General features: G+C 35.5%; 21 non-coding genes across 21 annotated transcripts; all 21 read left to right on the top strand.

The window, feature by feature from the left end:
- Positions 1-1,385: 1,385 nt before the first annotated feature.
- On the top strand, positions 1,386-1,468 carry TRNAL-CAG (transfer RNA leucine (anticodon CAG)). The gene has a single exon. It is a non-coding gene; the product is annotated as a tRNA-Leu (tRNA).
- A 380-nt stretch (positions 1,469-1,848) lies between these two features.
- On the top strand, positions 1,849-1,931 carry TRNAL-CAG (transfer RNA leucine (anticodon CAG)). The gene has a single exon. It is a non-coding gene; the product is annotated as a tRNA-Leu (tRNA).
- A 658-nt stretch (positions 1,932-2,589) lies between these two features.
- Positions 2,590-2,672, top strand: TRNAL-CAG (transfer RNA leucine (anticodon CAG)). Its single transcript has one exon. It is a non-coding gene; the product is annotated as a tRNA-Leu (tRNA).
- A 1,110-nt stretch (positions 2,673-3,782) lies between these two features.
- Positions 3,783-3,865, top strand: TRNAL-CAG (transfer RNA leucine (anticodon CAG)). The gene has a single exon. It is a non-coding gene; the product is annotated as a tRNA-Leu (tRNA).
- Positions 3,866-4,989: 1,124 nt separating this feature from the next.
- On the top strand, positions 4,990-5,072 carry TRNAL-CAG (transfer RNA leucine (anticodon CAG)). The gene has a single exon. It is a non-coding gene; the product is annotated as a tRNA-Leu (tRNA).
- A 660-nt stretch (positions 5,073-5,732) lies between these two features.
- Positions 5,733-5,815, top strand: TRNAL-CAG (transfer RNA leucine (anticodon CAG)). Its single transcript has one exon. It is a non-coding gene; the product is annotated as a tRNA-Leu (tRNA).
- Positions 5,816-6,474: 659 nt separating this feature from the next.
- TRNAL-CAG (transfer RNA leucine (anticodon CAG)) lies at positions 6,475-6,557 on the top strand. Its single transcript has one exon. It is a non-coding gene; the product is annotated as a tRNA-Leu (tRNA).
- Positions 6,558-6,938: 381 nt separating this feature from the next.
- TRNAL-CAG (transfer RNA leucine (anticodon CAG)) lies at positions 6,939-7,021 on the top strand. The gene has a single exon. It is a non-coding gene; the product is annotated as a tRNA-Leu (tRNA).
- Positions 7,022-7,681: 660 nt separating this feature from the next.
- On the top strand, positions 7,682-7,764 carry TRNAL-CAG (transfer RNA leucine (anticodon CAG)). Its single transcript has one exon. It is a non-coding gene; the product is annotated as a tRNA-Leu (tRNA).
- Positions 7,765-8,424: 660 nt separating this feature from the next.
- On the top strand, positions 8,425-8,507 carry TRNAL-CAG (transfer RNA leucine (anticodon CAG)). Its single transcript has one exon. It is a non-coding gene; the product is annotated as a tRNA-Leu (tRNA).
- A 381-nt stretch (positions 8,508-8,888) lies between these two features.
- On the top strand, positions 8,889-8,971 carry TRNAL-CAG (transfer RNA leucine (anticodon CAG)). Its single transcript has one exon. It is a non-coding gene; the product is annotated as a tRNA-Leu (tRNA).
- A 660-nt stretch (positions 8,972-9,631) lies between these two features.
- On the top strand, positions 9,632-9,714 carry TRNAL-CAG (transfer RNA leucine (anticodon CAG)). The gene has a single exon. It is a non-coding gene; the product is annotated as a tRNA-Leu (tRNA).
- A 665-nt stretch (positions 9,715-10,379) lies between these two features.
- TRNAL-CAG (transfer RNA leucine (anticodon CAG)) lies at positions 10,380-10,462 on the top strand. The gene has a single exon. It is a non-coding gene; the product is annotated as a tRNA-Leu (tRNA).
- Positions 10,463-11,420: 958 nt separating this feature from the next.
- On the top strand, positions 11,421-11,503 carry TRNAL-CAG (transfer RNA leucine (anticodon CAG)). The gene has a single exon. It is a non-coding gene; the product is annotated as a tRNA-Leu (tRNA).
- Positions 11,504-12,163: 660 nt separating this feature from the next.
- TRNAL-CAG (transfer RNA leucine (anticodon CAG)) lies at positions 12,164-12,246 on the top strand. The gene has a single exon. It is a non-coding gene; the product is annotated as a tRNA-Leu (tRNA).
- A 381-nt stretch (positions 12,247-12,627) lies between these two features.
- TRNAL-CAG (transfer RNA leucine (anticodon CAG)) lies at positions 12,628-12,710 on the top strand. The gene has a single exon. It is a non-coding gene; the product is annotated as a tRNA-Leu (tRNA).
- A 381-nt stretch (positions 12,711-13,091) lies between these two features.
- TRNAL-CAG (transfer RNA leucine (anticodon CAG)) lies at positions 13,092-13,174 on the top strand. The gene has a single exon. It is a non-coding gene; the product is annotated as a tRNA-Leu (tRNA).
- Positions 13,175-13,834: 660 nt separating this feature from the next.
- TRNAL-CAG (transfer RNA leucine (anticodon CAG)) lies at positions 13,835-13,917 on the top strand. Its single transcript has one exon. It is a non-coding gene; the product is annotated as a tRNA-Leu (tRNA).
- Positions 13,918-14,257: 340 nt separating this feature from the next.
- TRNAL-CAG (transfer RNA leucine (anticodon CAG)) lies at positions 14,258-14,340 on the top strand. The gene has a single exon. It is a non-coding gene; the product is annotated as a tRNA-Leu (tRNA).
- A 1,111-nt stretch (positions 14,341-15,451) lies between these two features.
- On the top strand, positions 15,452-15,534 carry TRNAL-CAG (transfer RNA leucine (anticodon CAG)). The gene has a single exon. It is a non-coding gene; the product is annotated as a tRNA-Leu (tRNA).
- Positions 15,535-16,657: 1,123 nt separating this feature from the next.
- TRNAL-CAG (transfer RNA leucine (anticodon CAG)) lies at positions 16,658-16,740 on the top strand. Its single transcript has one exon. It is a non-coding gene; the product is annotated as a tRNA-Leu (tRNA).
- Positions 16,741-17,039: the final 299 nt, after the last annotated feature.

The raw sequence follows: 17,039 nt of genomic DNA, 5'->3' as shown, positions 1-17,039 counted from the left end.
GGTGGTGGATGGCCCCCTTAGCCCCAACGGTTGGAGAATGGTTAAAACTAGTTAATAATACCTGTTCACACGAGAGATTTGTGTATGCTACAAGGGGAGTTAGCGAAAAATTTCACAAGATTTGGGGTTTATGGAAAGCCTCGAAGTATTACTCTGTACCACTAATGCATGTTTAAAAACGTTTATCTTTTTCTTTTACTGTGTTTGTTTTTTTCGTTGAGGAAACATAGAATCACATATATTTGTATGGTATAATAGAGATTGGACATTTGCACTGAACTACTACTGTATAGATTGAATAATTGGGTACTCTTTGGAGTTCTAACTAAGTGCACTTAATTAGTTTATAAAATAGTTTGTAAGAACAGTTTTTGGATTTGAGTTGACACGTTTGTTTTGGAAACACAGAATCACAAATATCTTTTTAGTCTAAGAGTGGGGTAGACAGCAGGAAATATCTGTATTTGGATAATATTAAGGGATATCTAGGGAGGTATTAGTAGAATGTATTTATTTAGAAAATTATTATATAATTAAGATTAGGACGTAAGATATGTGTACACTTGTTGGTTAGATATATTTATTTATTTATTTATTTTAGTACTTACTTTCTCTGTGTAGGACAGGATTATTGTAGTCTGGATTTGAAGTGCGGCAGTTGGATATATCTGGGAGTGACCTCTCATGGGCCCTATATGTTGACTTATACCCCATCGTGTAATAACAAGTATTTATTTTTTAGTCTTTTATGTACTATGCAGCTTGATGTTATGTTGACATATGAATAAGGTGTGGCCGACCCATCTTTTTTTTTTTTGTTCTCTTTGTCTTCGTCTCTTTTAGGGCAGGGGGAGGGTGGGGGTAATGGGCTATCTTCTTATTGTAAAGTCTATCAAATGTGAAAATATAATAATGATGTAATGGATATACTTTAACCATGTAATTTGTGTGATTAAATAAAACTTAATTAAAAAAAAAAAAAAAAATAAATAAAATACCTCCCAAATTAAGAATTTGGGAGGCCTTTTTCTAACTTAAGAAAACTGCTCTTCTAAGCCATTGGTCATGAAAATAAACCCCACTTGGGTTCATTATAATAGAATCCAATGAATCCCACAAGCTAAAGGAAGTAGCCAGTTTGTGCAATCTTCACAAATTTTACTCAACAGTGAGTGAAAATGCATCAGCAAACAAACTCTGGGCATTTGAATTCTAATCCTCAAAAGAGAAAATAAATCCTACTTTATACATTAGAACCACTTTCAAAATGAATGGAAAAGCAATTGATACAGTCTTTAAATCAATAGTTTCTACAATATGACCATTGTATCGTTGGAGAGGGGATTTCGTACTATATCACTTTTAAAAAAATTAGTGTGAAATATGTCAGGATGGCCGAGCGGTCTAAGGCGCTGCGTTCAGGTCGCAGTCTCCTCTGGAGGCGTGGGTTCAAATCCCACTTCTGACAGGACTCTTTCTTTTCTTATTTGTTCTTCAATTCCTCTTCCTTGTTGCATGAAAAAAGAATGACTTAAGAATTAGATGAACACTCTCTGCAAAATTCTGTTTCCAATTCCACCATGTAAAAAATGTATCAATCAATCCACAATTTTGCTATGTATCAAGAAAAGATCACACTGTTTTCTCTGTCAAAATAGGGGCCTGAAACCTACCAAAGAGATCAATGTCATGTTCTTTGTATTGGTCATGAACATAAACCCCACTTGGGTACATTAAAATAGGATCCAATCAATCCCATAAGCTAAACAAAGTAGCCAGTTTGTGTAAGATTCACAAATTTCACTTCATAATATTAAATTTTTCTTAAAAATAGTGCGATAGGTATATGTCAGGATGGCCGAGTGGTCTATGGCGCTGCGTTCAGGTCGCAGTCTCCTCTGGAGGCGTGGGTTCAAATCCCACTTCTGACATAGTTCTTCCTTTCTTTATTGGTTCTACTATTTCCTCTTCCTTGTTGCATGAGAAGAGAATGACTTAAGAATCAGATTAACACCCACTGCAAAACTCTGTTTCAATTTCCACCATTCAAAAATGCATCAATCCATTATGTTTTTATATAGAAAGAAAATAGCACACTATTCTTTGTACAAATAAGGGCTTGAAAGCTACCACTGACATCAATATCATGCTTTTTGTATTGTCTGCTTCATACTTCTTGATTTATATTTTGCTAAATAAAATACCTCCCAAATTAAGAATTTGGGAGGCATTTTTCTAACTTAAGAAAACTGCTCTTCTAAGCCATTGGTCATGAAAATAAACCCCACTTGGGTTCATTATAATAGAATCCAATGAATCCCACAAGCTAAAGGAAGTAGCCAGTTTGTGCAATCTTCACAAATTTTACTCAACAGTGAGTGAAAATGCATCAGCAAACAAACTCTGGGCATTTGAATTCTAATCCTCAAAAGAGAAAATAAATCCTACTTTATACATTAGAACCACTTTCAAAATGAATGGAAAAGCAATTGATACAGTCTTTAAATCAATAGTTTCTACAATATGACCATTGTATCGTTGGAGAGGGGATTTCGTACTATATCACTTTTAAAAATTAGTGTGATATATGTCAGGATGGCCGATCGGTCTAAGGCGCTGCGTTCAGGTCGCAGTCTCCTCTGGAGGCGTGGGTTCAAATCCCACTTCTGACAAGACTCTTTCTTTTCTTATTTGTTCTTCAATTCTTCTTCCTTGTTGCATGAAAAAAGAATGACTTAAGAATTAGATGAACACTCTCTGCAAAATTCTGTTTCCAATTCCACCATGTAAAAAATGTATCAATCAATCCACAATTTTGCTATGTATCAAGAAAAGATCACACTGTTTTCTCTTTAAAAATAGGGGCCTGAAACCTACCAAAGAGATCATTGTCATGTTCTTTGTATTGGTCATGAACATAAACCCCACTTGGGTACATTAAAATAGGATCCAATCAATCCCATAAACTAAACAAAGTAGCCAGTTTGTGCAAGATTCACAAATTTCACTTCATAATATTAAATTTTTCTTAAAAATAGTGCGATAGCTATATGTCAGGATGGCCGAGTGGTCTATGGTCGCAGTCTCCTCTGGAGGCGTGGGTTCAAATCCCACTTCTGACATAGTTCTTCCTTTCTTTATTGGTTCTACTATTTCCTTTTCCTCTTTGCATGAGAAGAGAATGACTTAAGAATCAGATTAACACCCACTGCAAAACTCTGTTTCAATTTCTACCATTCAAAAAGGCATCAATCCATTATATTTTTATATAGCAAGAAAATAGCACACTATTCTTTGTACAAAAAAGGTCTTGAAAGCTACCACTGACATCAATATCATGCTTTTTGTATTGTCTGCTTCATACTTCTTGATTTATATTTTGCTAAATAAAATACCTCGCAAATTAAGAATTTGGGAGGCATTTTTCTAACTTAAGAAAACTGCTCTTCTAAGCCATTGGTCATGAAAATAAACCCCACTTGGGTTCATTATAATAGAATCCAATGAATCCCACAAGCTAAAGGAAGTAGCCAGTTTGTGCAATCTTCACAAATTTTACTCAACAGTGAGTGAAAATGCATCAGCAAACAAACTCTGGGCATTTGAATTCTAATCCTCAAAAGAGAAAATAAATCCTACTTTATACATTAGAACCACTTTCAAAATGAATGGAAAAGCAATTGATACAGTCTTTAAATCAATAGTTTCTACAATATGACCATTGTATCGTTAGAGAGGGGATTTCGTACTATATCACTTTTTAAAAAGTTAGTGTGATATATGTCAGGATGGCCGAGCGGTCTAAGGCGCTGCGTTCAGGTCGCAGTCTCCTCTGGAGGCGTGGGTTCAAATCCCACTTCTGACATGACTCTTTCTTTTCTTATTTGTTCTTCAATTCTTCTTAATTGTTGCATGAAAAAAGAATGACTTAAGAATTAGATGAACACTCTCTGCAAAATTCTGTTTCCAATTCCACCATGGAAAAAAATGTATCAATCAATCCACAATTTTGCTATGTATCAAGAAAAGATCACACTGTTTTCTCTTTAAAAATAGGGGCCTGAAACCTACCAAAGAGATCAATGTCATGTTCTTTGTATTGGTCATGAACATAAACCCCACTTGGGTACATTAAAATAGGATCCAATCAATCCCATAAGCTAAACAAAGTAGCCAGTTTGTGCAAGATTCACAAATTTCACTTCATAATATAAAATTTTTCTTAAAAATAGTGCGATAGCTATATGTAAGGATGGCCGAGTGGTCTATGGTGCTGCGTTCAGGTCGCAGTCTCCTCTGGAGGCGTGGGTTCAAATCACACTTCTGACATAGTTCTTCCTTTCTTTATTGGTTCTACTATTTCCTCTTCCTTGTTGCATGAGAAGAGAATGACTTAAGAATCAGATTAACACCCACTGCAAAACTCTGTTTCAATTTCCACCATTCAAAAATGCATCAATCCATTATGTTTTTATATAGAAAGAAAATAGCACACTATTCTTTGTACAAAAAAGGGCTTGAAAGCTACCACTGACATCAATATCATGCTTTTTGTATTGTCTGCTTCATACTTCTTGATTTATATTTTGCTAAATAAAATACCTCCCAAATTAAGAATTTGGGAGGCATTTTTCTAACTTAAGAAAACTGCTCTTCTAAGCCATTGGTCATGAAAATAAACCCCACTTGGGTTCATTATAATAGAATCCAATGAATCCCACAAGCTAAAGGAAGTAGCCAGTTTGTGCAATCTTCACAAATTTTACTCAACAGTGAGTGAAAATGCATCAGCAAACAAACTCTGGGCATTTGAATTCTAATCCTCAAAAGAGAAAATAAATCCTACTTTATACATTAGAACCACTTTCAAAATGAATGGAAAAGCAATTGATACAGTCTTTAAATCAATAGTTTCTACAATATGACCATTGTATCATTAGAGAGGGGATTTCGTACTATATCACTTTTTAAAAAGTTAGTGTGATATATGTCAGGATGGCCGAGCGGTCTAAGGCGCTGCGTTCAGGTCGCAGTCTCCTCTGGAGGCGTGGGTTCAAATCCCACTTCTGACATAGTTCTTCCTTTCTTTATTGGTTCTACTATTTCCTCTTCCTTGTTGCATGAGAAGACAATGACTTAAGAATGAGATTAACACCCACTGCAAAACTCTGTTTCAATTTCCACCATTCAAAAATGCATCAATCCATTATGTTTTTATATAGAAAGAAAATAGCACACTATTCTTTGTACAAAAAAGGGCTTGAAAGCTACCACTGACATCAATATCATGCTTTTTGTATTGTCTGCTCCATACTTCTTGATTTATATTTTGCTAAATAAAATACCTCCCAAATTAAGAATTTGGGAGGCATTTTTCTAACTTAAGAAAACTGCTCTTCTAAGCCATTGGTCATGAAAATAAACCCCACTTGGGTTCATTATAATAGAATCCAATGAATCCCACAAGCTAAAGGAAGTAGCCAGTTTGTGCAATCTTCACAAATTTTACTCAACAGTGAGTGAAAATGCATCAGCAAACAAACTCTGGGCATTTGAATTCTAATCCTCAAAAGAGAAAATAAATCCTACTTTATACATTAGAACCACTTTCAAAATGAATGGAAAAGCAATTGATACAGTCTTTAAATCAATAGTTTCTACAATATGACCATTGTATCATTAGAGAGGGGATTTCGTACTATATCACTTTTTAAAAAGTTAGTGTGATATATGTCAGGATGGCCGAGCGGTCTAAGGCGCTGCGTTCAGGTCGCAGTCTCCTCTGGAGGCGTGGGTTCAAATCCCACTTCTGACATAGTTCTTCCTTTCTTTATTGGTTCTACTATTTCCTCTTCCTTGTTGCATGAGAAGACAATGACTTAAGAATGAGATTAACACCCACTGCAAAACTCTGTTTCAATTTCCACCATTCAAAAATGCATCAATCCATTATGTTTTTATATAGAAAGAAAATAGCACACTATTCTTTGTACAAAAAAGGGCTTGAAAGCTACCACTGACATCAATATCATGCTTTTTGTATTGTCTGCTCCATACTTCTTGATTTATATTTTGCTAAATAAAATACCTCCCAAATTAAGAATTTGGGAGGCCTTTTTCTAACTTAAGAAAACTGCTCTTCTAAGCCATTGGTCATGAAAATAAACCCCACTTGGGTTCATTATAATAGAATCCAATGAATCCCACAATCTAAAGGAAGTAGCCAGTTTGTGCAATCTTCACAAATTTTACTCAACAGTGAGTGAAAATGCATCAGCAAACAAACTCTGGGCATTTGAATTCTAATCCTCAAAAGAGAAAATAAATCCTACTTTATACATTAGAACCACTTTCAAAATGAATGGAAAAGCAATTGATACAGTCTTTAAATCAATAGTTTCTACAATATGACCATTGTATCTTTGGAGAGGGGATTTCGTACTATATCACTTTAAAAAAATTAGTGCAATATATGTCAGGATGGCCGAGCTGTCTAAGGCGCTGCGTTCAGGTTGCAGTCTCCTCTGGAGGCGTGGGTTCAAATCCCACTTCTGACAGGACTCTTTCTTTTCCTATTTGTTCTTCAATTCTTCTTCCTTGTTGCATGAAAAAAGAATGACTTAAGAATTAGATGAACACTCTCTGCAAAATTCTGTTTCCAATTCCACCATGGAAAAAAATGTATCAATCAATCCACAATTTTGCTATGTATCAAGAAAAGATCACACTGTTTTCTCTTTAAAAATAGGGGCCTGAAACCTACCAAAGAGATCAATGTCATGTTCTTTGTATTGGTCATGAACATAAACCCCACTTGGGTACATTAAAATAGGATCCAATCAATCCCATAAGCTAAACAAAGTAGCCAGTTTGTGCAAGATTCACAAATTTCACTTCATAATATTACATTTTTCTTAAAAATAGTGCGATAGCTATATGTCAGGATGGCCGAGTGGTCTATGGCGCTGCGTTCAGGTCGCAGTCTCCTCTGGAGGCGTGGGTTCAAATCCCACTTCTGACATAGTTCTTCCTTTCTTTATCGGTTCTACTATTTTCTCTTCCTTGTTGCATGAGAAGAGAATGACTTAAGAATCAGATTAACACCCACTGCAAAACTCTGTTTCAATTTCCACCATTCAAAAATGCATCAATCCATTATGTTTTTATATAGAAAGAAAATAGCACACTATTCTTTGTACAAAAAAGGGCTTGAAAGCTACCACTGACATCAATATCATGCTTTTTGTATTGTCTGCTTCATACTTCTTGATTTATATTTTGCTAAATAAAATACCTCCCAAATTAAGAATTTGGGAGGCACTTTTTTAACTTAAGAAAACTGCTCTTCTAAGCCATTGGTCATGAAAATAAACCCCACTTGGGTTCATTATAATAGAATCCAATGAATCCCACAAGCTAAAGGAAGTAGCCAGTTTGTGCAATCTTCACAAATTTTACTCAACAGTGAGTGAAAATGCATCAGCAAACAAACTCTGGGCATTTGAATTCTAATCCTCAAAAGAGAAAATAAATCCTACTTTATACATTAGAACCACTTTCAAAATGAATGGAAAAGCAATTGATACAGTCTTTAAATCAATAGTTTCTACAATATGACCATTGTATCGTTAGAGAGGGGATTTCGTACTATATCACTTTTTAAAAAGTTAGTGTGATATATGTCAGGATGGCCGAGTGGTCTAAGGCGCTGCGTTCAGATCGCAGTCTCCTCTGGAGGCGTGGGTTCAAATCCCTCTTCTGACATAGTTCTTCCTTTCTTTATTGGTTCTACTATTTCCTCTTCCTTGTTGCATGAGAAGACAATGACTTATGAATCAGATTAACACCCACTGCAAAACTCTGTTTTAATTTCCACCATTCAAAAATGCATCAATCCATTATGTTTTTATATAGAAAGAAAATAGCACACTATTCTTTGTACAAAAAAGGGCTTGAAAGCTACCACTGACATCAATATCATGCTTTTTGTATTGTCTGCTCCATACTTCTTGATTTATATTTTGCTAAATAAAATACCTCCCAAATTAAGAATTTGAGAGGCCTTTTTCTAACTTAAGAAAACTGCTCTTCTAAGCCATTGGTCATGAAAATAAACCCCACTTGGGTTCATTATAATAGAATCCAATGAATCCCACAAGCTAAATGAAGTAGCCAGTTTGTGCAATCTCCACAAATTTTACTCAACAGTGAGTGAAAATGCATCAGCAAACAAACTCTGGGCATTTGAATTCTAATCCTCAAAAGAGAAAATAAATCCTACTTTATATATTAGAACCACTTTCAAAATGAATGGAAAAAGCAATTGATACAGTCTTTAAATCAATAGTTTCTACAATATGACCATTGTATCGTTGGAGAGGGGATTTCGTACTATATCACTTTTAAAAAATTAGTGTGATATATGTCAGGATGGCCGAGCGGTCTAAGGCGCTGCGTTCAGGTTGCAGTCTCCTCTGGAGGCGTGGGTTCAAATCCCACTTCTGACAGGACTCTTTCTTTTCCTATTTGTTCTTCAATTCTTCTTCCTTGTTGCATGAAAAAAGAATGACTTAAGAATTAGATGAACACTCTCTGCAAAATTCTGTTTCCAATTCCACCATGGAAAAAAATGTATCAATCAATCCACAATTTTGCTATGTATCAAGAAAAGATCACACTGTTTTCTCTTTAAAAATAGGGGCCTGAAACCTACCAAAGAGATCAATGTCATGTTCTTTGTATTGGTCATGAACATAAACCCCACTTGGGTACATTAAAATAGGATCCAATCAATCCCATAAGCTAAACAAAGTAGCCAGTTTGTGCAAGATTCACAAATTTCACTTCATAATATTAAATTTTTCTTAAAAATAGTGCGATAGCTATATGTCAGGATGGCCGAGTGGTCTATGGCGCTGCGTTCAGGTCGCAGTCTCCTCTGGAGGCGTGGGTTCAAATCCCACTTCTGACATAGTTCTTCCTTTCTTTATCGGTTCTACTATTTTCTCTTCCTTGTTGCATGAGAAGAGAATGACTTAAGAATCAGATTAACACCCACTGCAAAACTCTGTTTCAATTTCCACCATTCAAAAATGCATCAATCCATTATGTTTTTATATAGAAAGAAAATAGCACACTATTCTTTGTACAAAAAAGGGCTTGAAAGCTACCACTGACATCAATATCATGCTTTTTGTATTGTCTGCTTCATACTTCTTGATTTATATTTTGCTAAATAAAATACCTCCCAAATTAAGAATTTGGGAGGCACTTTTTTAACTTAAGAAAACTGCTCTTCTAAGCCATTGGTCATGAAAATAAACCCCACTTGGGTTCATTATAATAGAATCCAATGAATCCCACAAGCTAAAGGAAGTAGCCAGTTTGTGCAATCTTCACAAATTTTACTCAACAGTGAGTGAAAATGCATCAGCAAACAAACTCTGGGCATTTGAATTCTAATCCTCAAAAGAGAAAATAAATCCTACTTTATACATTAGAACCACTTTCAAAATGAATGGAAAAGCAATTGATACAGTCTTTAAATCAATAGTTTCTACAATATGACCATTGTATCGTTAGAGAGGGGATTTCGTACTATATCACTTTTTAAAAAGTTAGTGTGATATATGTCAGGATGGCCGAGTGGTCTAAGGCGCTGCGTTCAGATCGCAGTCTCCTCTGGAGGCGTGGGTTCAAATCCCTCTTCTGACATAGTTCTTCCTTTCTTTATTGGTTCTACTATTTCCTCTTCCTTGTTGCATGAGAAGACAATGACTTATGAATCAGATTAACACCCACTGCAAAACTCTGTTTCAATTTCCACCATTCAAAAATGCATCAATCCATTATGTTTTTATATAGAAAGAAAATAGCACACTATTCTTTGTACAAAAAAGGGCTTGAAAGCTACCACTGACATCAATATCATGCTTTTTGTATTGTCTGCTCCATACTTCTTGATTTATATTTTGCTAAATAAAATACCTCCCAAATTAAGAATTTGGGAGGCCTTTTTCTAACTTAAGAAAACTGCTCTTCTAAGCCTTAGCCATTGGTCATGAAAATAAACCCCACTTGGGTTCATTATAATAGAATCCAATGAATCCCACAAGCTAAAGGAAGTAGCCAGTTTGTGCAATCTTCACAAATTTTACTCAACAGTGAGTGAAAATGCATCAGCAAACAAACTCTGGGCATTTGAATTCTAATCCTCAAAAGAGAAAATAAATCCTACTTTATACATTAGAACCACTTTCAAAATGAATGGAAAAGCAATTGATACAGTCTTTAAATCAATAGTTTCTACAATATGACCATTGTATCGTTGGAGAGGGGATTTCGTACTATATCACTTTTAAAAAATTAGTGTGATATATGTCCGGATGGCCGAGTGGTCTAAGGCGCTGCGTTCAGGTTGCAGTCTCCTCTGGAGGCGTGGGTTCAAATCCCTCTTCTGACAGGACTCTTTCTTTTCCTATTTGTTCTTCAATTCTTCTTCCTTGTTGCATGAAAAAAGAATGACTTAAGAATTAGATGAACACTCTCTGCAAAATTCTGTTTCCAATTCCACCATGGAAAAAAATGTATCAATCAATCCACAATTTTGCTATGTATCAAGAAAAGATCACACTGTTTTCTCTTTAAAAATAGGGGCCTGAAACCTACCAAAGAGATCAATGTCATGTTCTTTGTATTGGTCATGAACATAAACCCCACTTGGGTACATTAAAATAGGATCCAATCAATCCCATAAGCTAAACAAAGTAGCCAGTTTGTGCAAGATTCACAAATTTCACTTCATAATATTAAATTTTTCTTAAAAATAGTGCGATAGCTATATGTCAGGATGGCCGAGTGGTCTATGGCGCTGCGTTCAGTAGCCAGTTTGTGTAAGATTCACAAATTTCACTTCATAATATTAAATTTTTCTTAAAAATAGTGCGATAGCTGTATGTCAGGATGGCCGAGTGGTCGTTAGCGCTGCATTCAGGTCGCAGTCTCCTCTGGAGGCGTGGGTTCAAATCCCACTTCTGACATAGTTCTTCCTTTCTTTATTGGTTCTACTATTTCCTCTTCCTTGTTGCATGAAAAAAGAATGACTTAAGAATTAGATGAACACTCTCTGCAAAATTCTGTTTCCAATTCCACCATGGAAAAAAATGTATCAATCAATCCACAATTTTGCTATGTATCAAGAAAAGATCACACTGTTTTCTCTTTAAAAATAGGGGCCTGAAACCTACCATAGAGATCAATGTCATGTTCTTTGTATTGTCATGAACATAAACCCCACTTGGGTACATTAAAATAGGATCCAATCAATCCCATAAGCTAAACAAAGTAGCCAGTTTGTTCAAGATTCACAAATTTCACTTCATAATATTAATTTTTTCTTAAAAATAGTGCGATAGCTATATGTCAGGATGGCCGAGTGGTCTATGGCGCTGCGTTCAGGTCGCAGTCTCCTCTGGAGGCGTGGGTTCAAATCCCACTTCTGACATAGTTCTTCCTTTCTTTATTGGTTCTACTATTTCCTCTTCCTTGTTGCATGAGAAGAGAATGACTTAACAATCAGATTAACACCCACTGCAAAACTCTGTTTCAATTTCCACCATTCAAAAATGCATCAATCCATTATGTTTTTATATAGAAAGAAAATAGCACACTATTCTTTGTACAAAAAAGGGCTTGAAAGCTACCACTGACATCAATATCATGCTTTTTGTATTGTCTGCTTCATACTTCTTGATTTATATTTTGCTAAATAAAATACCTCCCAAATTAAGAATTTGGGAGGCATTTTTCTAACTTAAGAAAACTGCTCTTCTAAGCCATTGGTCATGAAAATAAACCCCACTTGGGTTCATTATAATAGAATCCAATGAATCCCACAAGCTAAAGGAAGTAGCCAGTTTGTGCAATCTTCACAAATTTTACTCAACAGTGAGTGAAAATGCATCAGCAAACAAACTCTGGGCATTTGAATTCTAATCCTCAAAAGAGAAAATAAATCCTACTTTATACATTAGAACCACTTTCAAAATGAATGGAAAAGCAATTGATACAGTCTTTAAATCAATAGTTTCTACAATATGACCATTGTATCGTTAGAGAGGGGATTTCGTACTATATCACTTTTTAAAAAGTTAGTGTGATATATGTCAGGATGGCCGAGCGGTCTATGGCGCTGCGTTCAGGTCGCAGTCTCCTCTGGAGGCGTGGGTTCAAATCCCACTTCTGACAGGACTCTTTCTTTTCTTATTTGTTCTTCAATTCTTCTTCCTTGTTGCATGAAAAAAGAATGACTTAAGAATTAGATGAACACTCTCTGCAAAATTCTGTTTCCAATTCCACCATGGAAAAAAATGTATCAATCAATCCACAATTTTGTTATGTATCAAGAAAAGATCACACTGTTTTCTCTTTAAAAATAGGGGCCTGAAACCTACCAAAGAGATCAATGTCATGTTCTTTGTATTGGTCATGAACATAAACCCCACTTGGGTACATTAAAATAGGATCCAATCAATCCCATAAGCTAAACAAAGTAGCCAGTTTGTGCAAGATTCACAAATTTCACTTCATAATATAAATTTTTTCTTAAAAATAGTGCGATAGGTATATGTCAGGATGGCCGAGTGGTCTATGGCGCTGCGTTCAGGTCACAGTCTCCTCTGGAGGCGTGGGTTCAAATCCCACTTCTGACATAGTTCTTCCTTTCTTTATTGGTTCTACTATTTCCTCTTCCTTGTTGCATGAAAAAAGAATGACTTAAGAATTAGATGAACACTCTCTGCAAAATTCTGTTTCCAATTCCACCATGGAAAAAAATGTATCAATCAATCCACAATTTTGCTATGTATCAAGAAAAGATCACACTGTTTTCTCTTTAAAAATAGGGGCCTGAAACCTACCATAGAGATCAATGTCATGTTCTTTGTATTGTCATGAACATAAACCCCACTTGGGTACATTAAAATAGGATCCAATCAATCCCATAAGCTAAACAAAGTAGCCAGTTTGTTCAAGATTCACAAATTTCACTTCATAATATTAATTTTTTCTTAAAAATAGTGCGATAGCTATATGTCAGGATGGCCGAGTGGTCTATGGCGCTGCGTTCAGGTCGCAGTCTCCTCTGGAGGCGTGGGTTCAAATCCCACTTCTGACATAGTTCTTCCTTTCTTTATTGGTTCTACTATTTCCTCTTCCTTGTTGCATGAGAAGAGAATGACTTAACAATCAGATTAACACCCACTGCAAAACTCTGTTTCAATTTCCACCATTCAAAAATGCATCAATTCATTATGTTTTTATATAGAAAGAAAATAGCACACTATTCTTTGTACAAAAAAGGGCTTGAAAGCTACCACTGACATCAATATCATGCTTTTTGTATTGTCTGCTTCATACTTCTTGATTTATATTTTGCTAAATAAAATACCTCCCAAATTAAGAATTTGGGAGGCATTTTTCTAACTTAAGAAAACTGCTCTTCTAAGCCATTGGTCATGAAAATAAACCCCACTTGGGTTCATTATAATAGAATCCAATGAATCCCACAAGCTAAAGGAAGTAGCCAGTTTGTGCAATCTTCACAAATTTTACTCAACAGTGAGTGAAAATGCATCAGCAAACAAACTCTGGGCATTTGAATTCTAATCCTCAAAAGAGAAAATAAATCCTACTTTATACATTAGAACCACTTTCAAAATGAATGGAAAAGCAATTGATACAGTCTTTAAATCAATAGTTTCTACAATATGACCATTGTATCGTTAGAGAGGGGATTTCGTACTATATCACTTTTTAAAAAGTTAGTGTGATATATGTCAGGATGGCCGAGCGGTCTATGGCGCTGCGTTCAGGTCGCAGTCTCCTCTGGAGGCGTGGGTTCAAATCCCACTTCTAACAGGACTCTTTCTTTTCTTATTTGTTCTTCAATTCTTCTTCCTTGTTGCATGAAAAAAGAATGACTTAAGAATTAGATGAACACTCTCTGCAAAATTCTGTTTCCAATTCCACCATGGAAAAAAATGTATCAATCAATCCACAATTTTGTTATGTATCAAGAAAAGATCACACTGTTTTCTCTTTAAAAATAGGGGCCTGAAACCTACCAAAGAGATCAATGTCATGTTCTTTGTATTGGTCATGAACATAAACCCCACTTGGGTACATTAAAATAGGATCCAATCAATCCCATAAGCTAAACAAAGTAGCCAGTTTGTGCAAAAAAATTAGTGTGATATATGTCAGGATGGCCGAGTGGTCTAAGGCGCTGCGTTCAGGTCGCAGTCTCCTCTGGAGGCGTGGGTTCAAATCCCACTTCTGACAGGACTCTTTCTTTTCTTATTTGTTCTTCAATTCTTCTTCCTTGTTGCATGAAAAAAGAATGACTTAAGAATTAGATGAACACTCTCTGCAAAATTCTGTTTCCAATTCCACCATGGAAAAAAATGTATCAATCAATCCACAATTTTGCTATATATCAAGAAAAGATCACACTGTTTTCTCTTTAAAAATAGGGGCCTGAAACCTACCAAAGAGATCAATGTCATGTTCTTTGTATTGGTCATGAACATAAACCCCACTTGGGTACATTAAAATAGGATCCAATCAATCCAATAAGCTAAACAAAGTAGCCAGTTTGTGCAAGATTCACAAATTTCACTTCATAATATTAAATTTTTCTTAAAAATAATGCGATAGCTATATGTCAGGATGGCCGAGTGGTCTTTGGTCACAGTCTCCTCTGGAGGCGTGGGTTCAAATCCCACTTCTGACATAGTTCTTCCTTTCTTTATTGGTTCTACTATTTCCTTTTCCTTTTTGCATGAGAAGAGAATGACTTAAGAATCAGATTAACACCCACTGCAAAACTCTGTTTCAATTTCCACCATTCAAAAAGGCATCAATCCATTATATTTTTATTTAGCAAGAAAATAGCACACTATTCTTTGTACAAATAAGGGCTTGAAACCTACCACTGACATCAATATCATGCTTTTTGTATTATCTGCTCCATACTTCTTGATTTATATTTCGCTAAATAAAATACCTCCCAAATTAAAAATTTGGGAGGCATTTTTCTAACTTAAGAAAACTGCTCTTCTAAGCCATTGGTCATGAAAATAAACCCCACTTGGGTTCATTATAATAGAATCCAATGAATCCCACAAGCTAAATGAAGTAGCCAGTTTGTGCAATCTTCACAAATTTTACTCAACAGTGAGTGAAAATGCATCAGCAAACAAACTCTGGGCATTTGAATTCTAATCCTTAAAAGAGAAAAGAAATCCTACTTTATACATTAGAACCACTTTCAAAATGAATGGAAAAGCAGTTGATACAGTCTTTAAATCAATAGTTTCTACAATATGACCATTGTATCGTTAGAGAGGGGATTTCGTACTATATCACTTTTTAAAAAGTTAGTGTGATATCTGTCAGGATGGCCGAGCGGTCTAAGGCGCTGCGTTCAGGTCGCAGTCTCCTCTGGAGGCGTGGGTTCAAATCCCACTTCTGACATGACTCTTTCTTTTCTTATTTGTTCTTCAATTCTTCTTCCTTGTTGCATGAAAAAAGAATGACTTAAGAATTAGATGAACACTCTCTGCAAAATTCTGTTTCCAATTCCACCATGTAAAAAATGTATCAATCAATCCACAATTTTGCTATGTATCAAGAAAAGATCACACTGTTTTCTCTGTCAAAATAGGGGCCTGAAACCTACCAAAGAGATCAATGTCATGTTCTTTGTATTGGTCATGAACATAAACCCCACTTGGAAACATTAAAATAGGATCCAATCAATCCCATAAGCTAAACAAAGTAGCCAGTTTGTGCAAGATTCACAAATTTCACTTCATAATATTAAATTTTTCTTAAAAATAGTGCGATAGGTATATGTCAGGATGGCCGAGTGGTCTATGGCGCTACGTTCAGGTCGCAGTCTCCTCTCTTGGCGTGGGTTCAAATCCCGCTTCTGACATAATTCTTCCTTTCTTTATTGGTTCTACTATTTCCTCTTCCTTGTTGCATGAGAAGAGAATGACTTAAGAATCAGATTAACACCCACTGCAAAACTCTGTTTCAATTTCCACCATTCAAAAATGCATCAATCCATTATGTTTTTATATAGAAAGAAAATAGCACACTATTCTTTGTACAAAAAAGGGCTTGAAAGCTACCACTGACATCAATATCATGCTTTTTGTATTATCTGCTCCATACTTCTTGATTTATATTTCGCTAAATAAAATACCTCCCAAATTAAGAATTTGGGAGGCATTTTTCTAACTTAAGAAAACTGCTCTTCTAAGCCATTGGTCATGAAAATAAACCCCACTTGGGTTCATTATAATAGAATCCAATGAATCCCACAAGCTAAAGGAAGTAGCCAGTTTGTGCAATCTTCACAAATTTTACTCAACAGTGAGTGAAAATGCATCAGCAAACAAACTCTGGGCATTTGAATTCTAATCCTCAAAAGAGAAAAGAAATCCTACTTTATACATTAGAACCACTTTCAAAATGAATGGAAAAGCAGTTGATACAGTCTTTAAATCAATAGTTTCTACAATATGACCATTGTATCGTTAGAGAGGGGATTTCGTACTATATCACTTTTTAAAAAGTTAGTGTGATATATGTCAGGATGGCCGAGCGGTCTAAGGCGCTGCGTTCAGGTCGCAGTCTCCTCTGGAGGCGTGGGTTCAAATCCCACTTCTGACATGACTCTTTCTTTTCTTATTTGTTCTTCAATTCTTCTTCCTTGTTGCATGAAAAAAGAATGACTTAAGAATTAGATGAACACTATCTGCAAAATTCTGTTTCCAATTCCACCATGTAAAAAATGTATCAATCAATCCACAATTTTGCTATGTATCAAGAAAAGATCACACGGTTTTCTCTTTAAAAATAGGGGCCTGAAACCTACCAAAGAGATCAATGTCATGTTCTTTGTATTGGTCATGAACATAAACCCCACTTGGGTACATTAAAATAGGATCCAATCAATCCCATAAGCTAAA

Source organism: Crinia signifera, chromosome 1 (genome assembly GCF_055691185.1).
Source record: "Crinia signifera chromosome 1, ASM5569118v1, whole genome shotgun sequence".
Classification (NCBI taxonomy): domain Eukaryota; kingdom Metazoa; phylum Chordata; class Amphibia; order Anura; family Myobatrachidae; genus Crinia; species Crinia signifera.
Note: the sequence above shows the minus strand (reverse complement) of the source record. Positions and strands in the feature narration are given on the sequence as shown.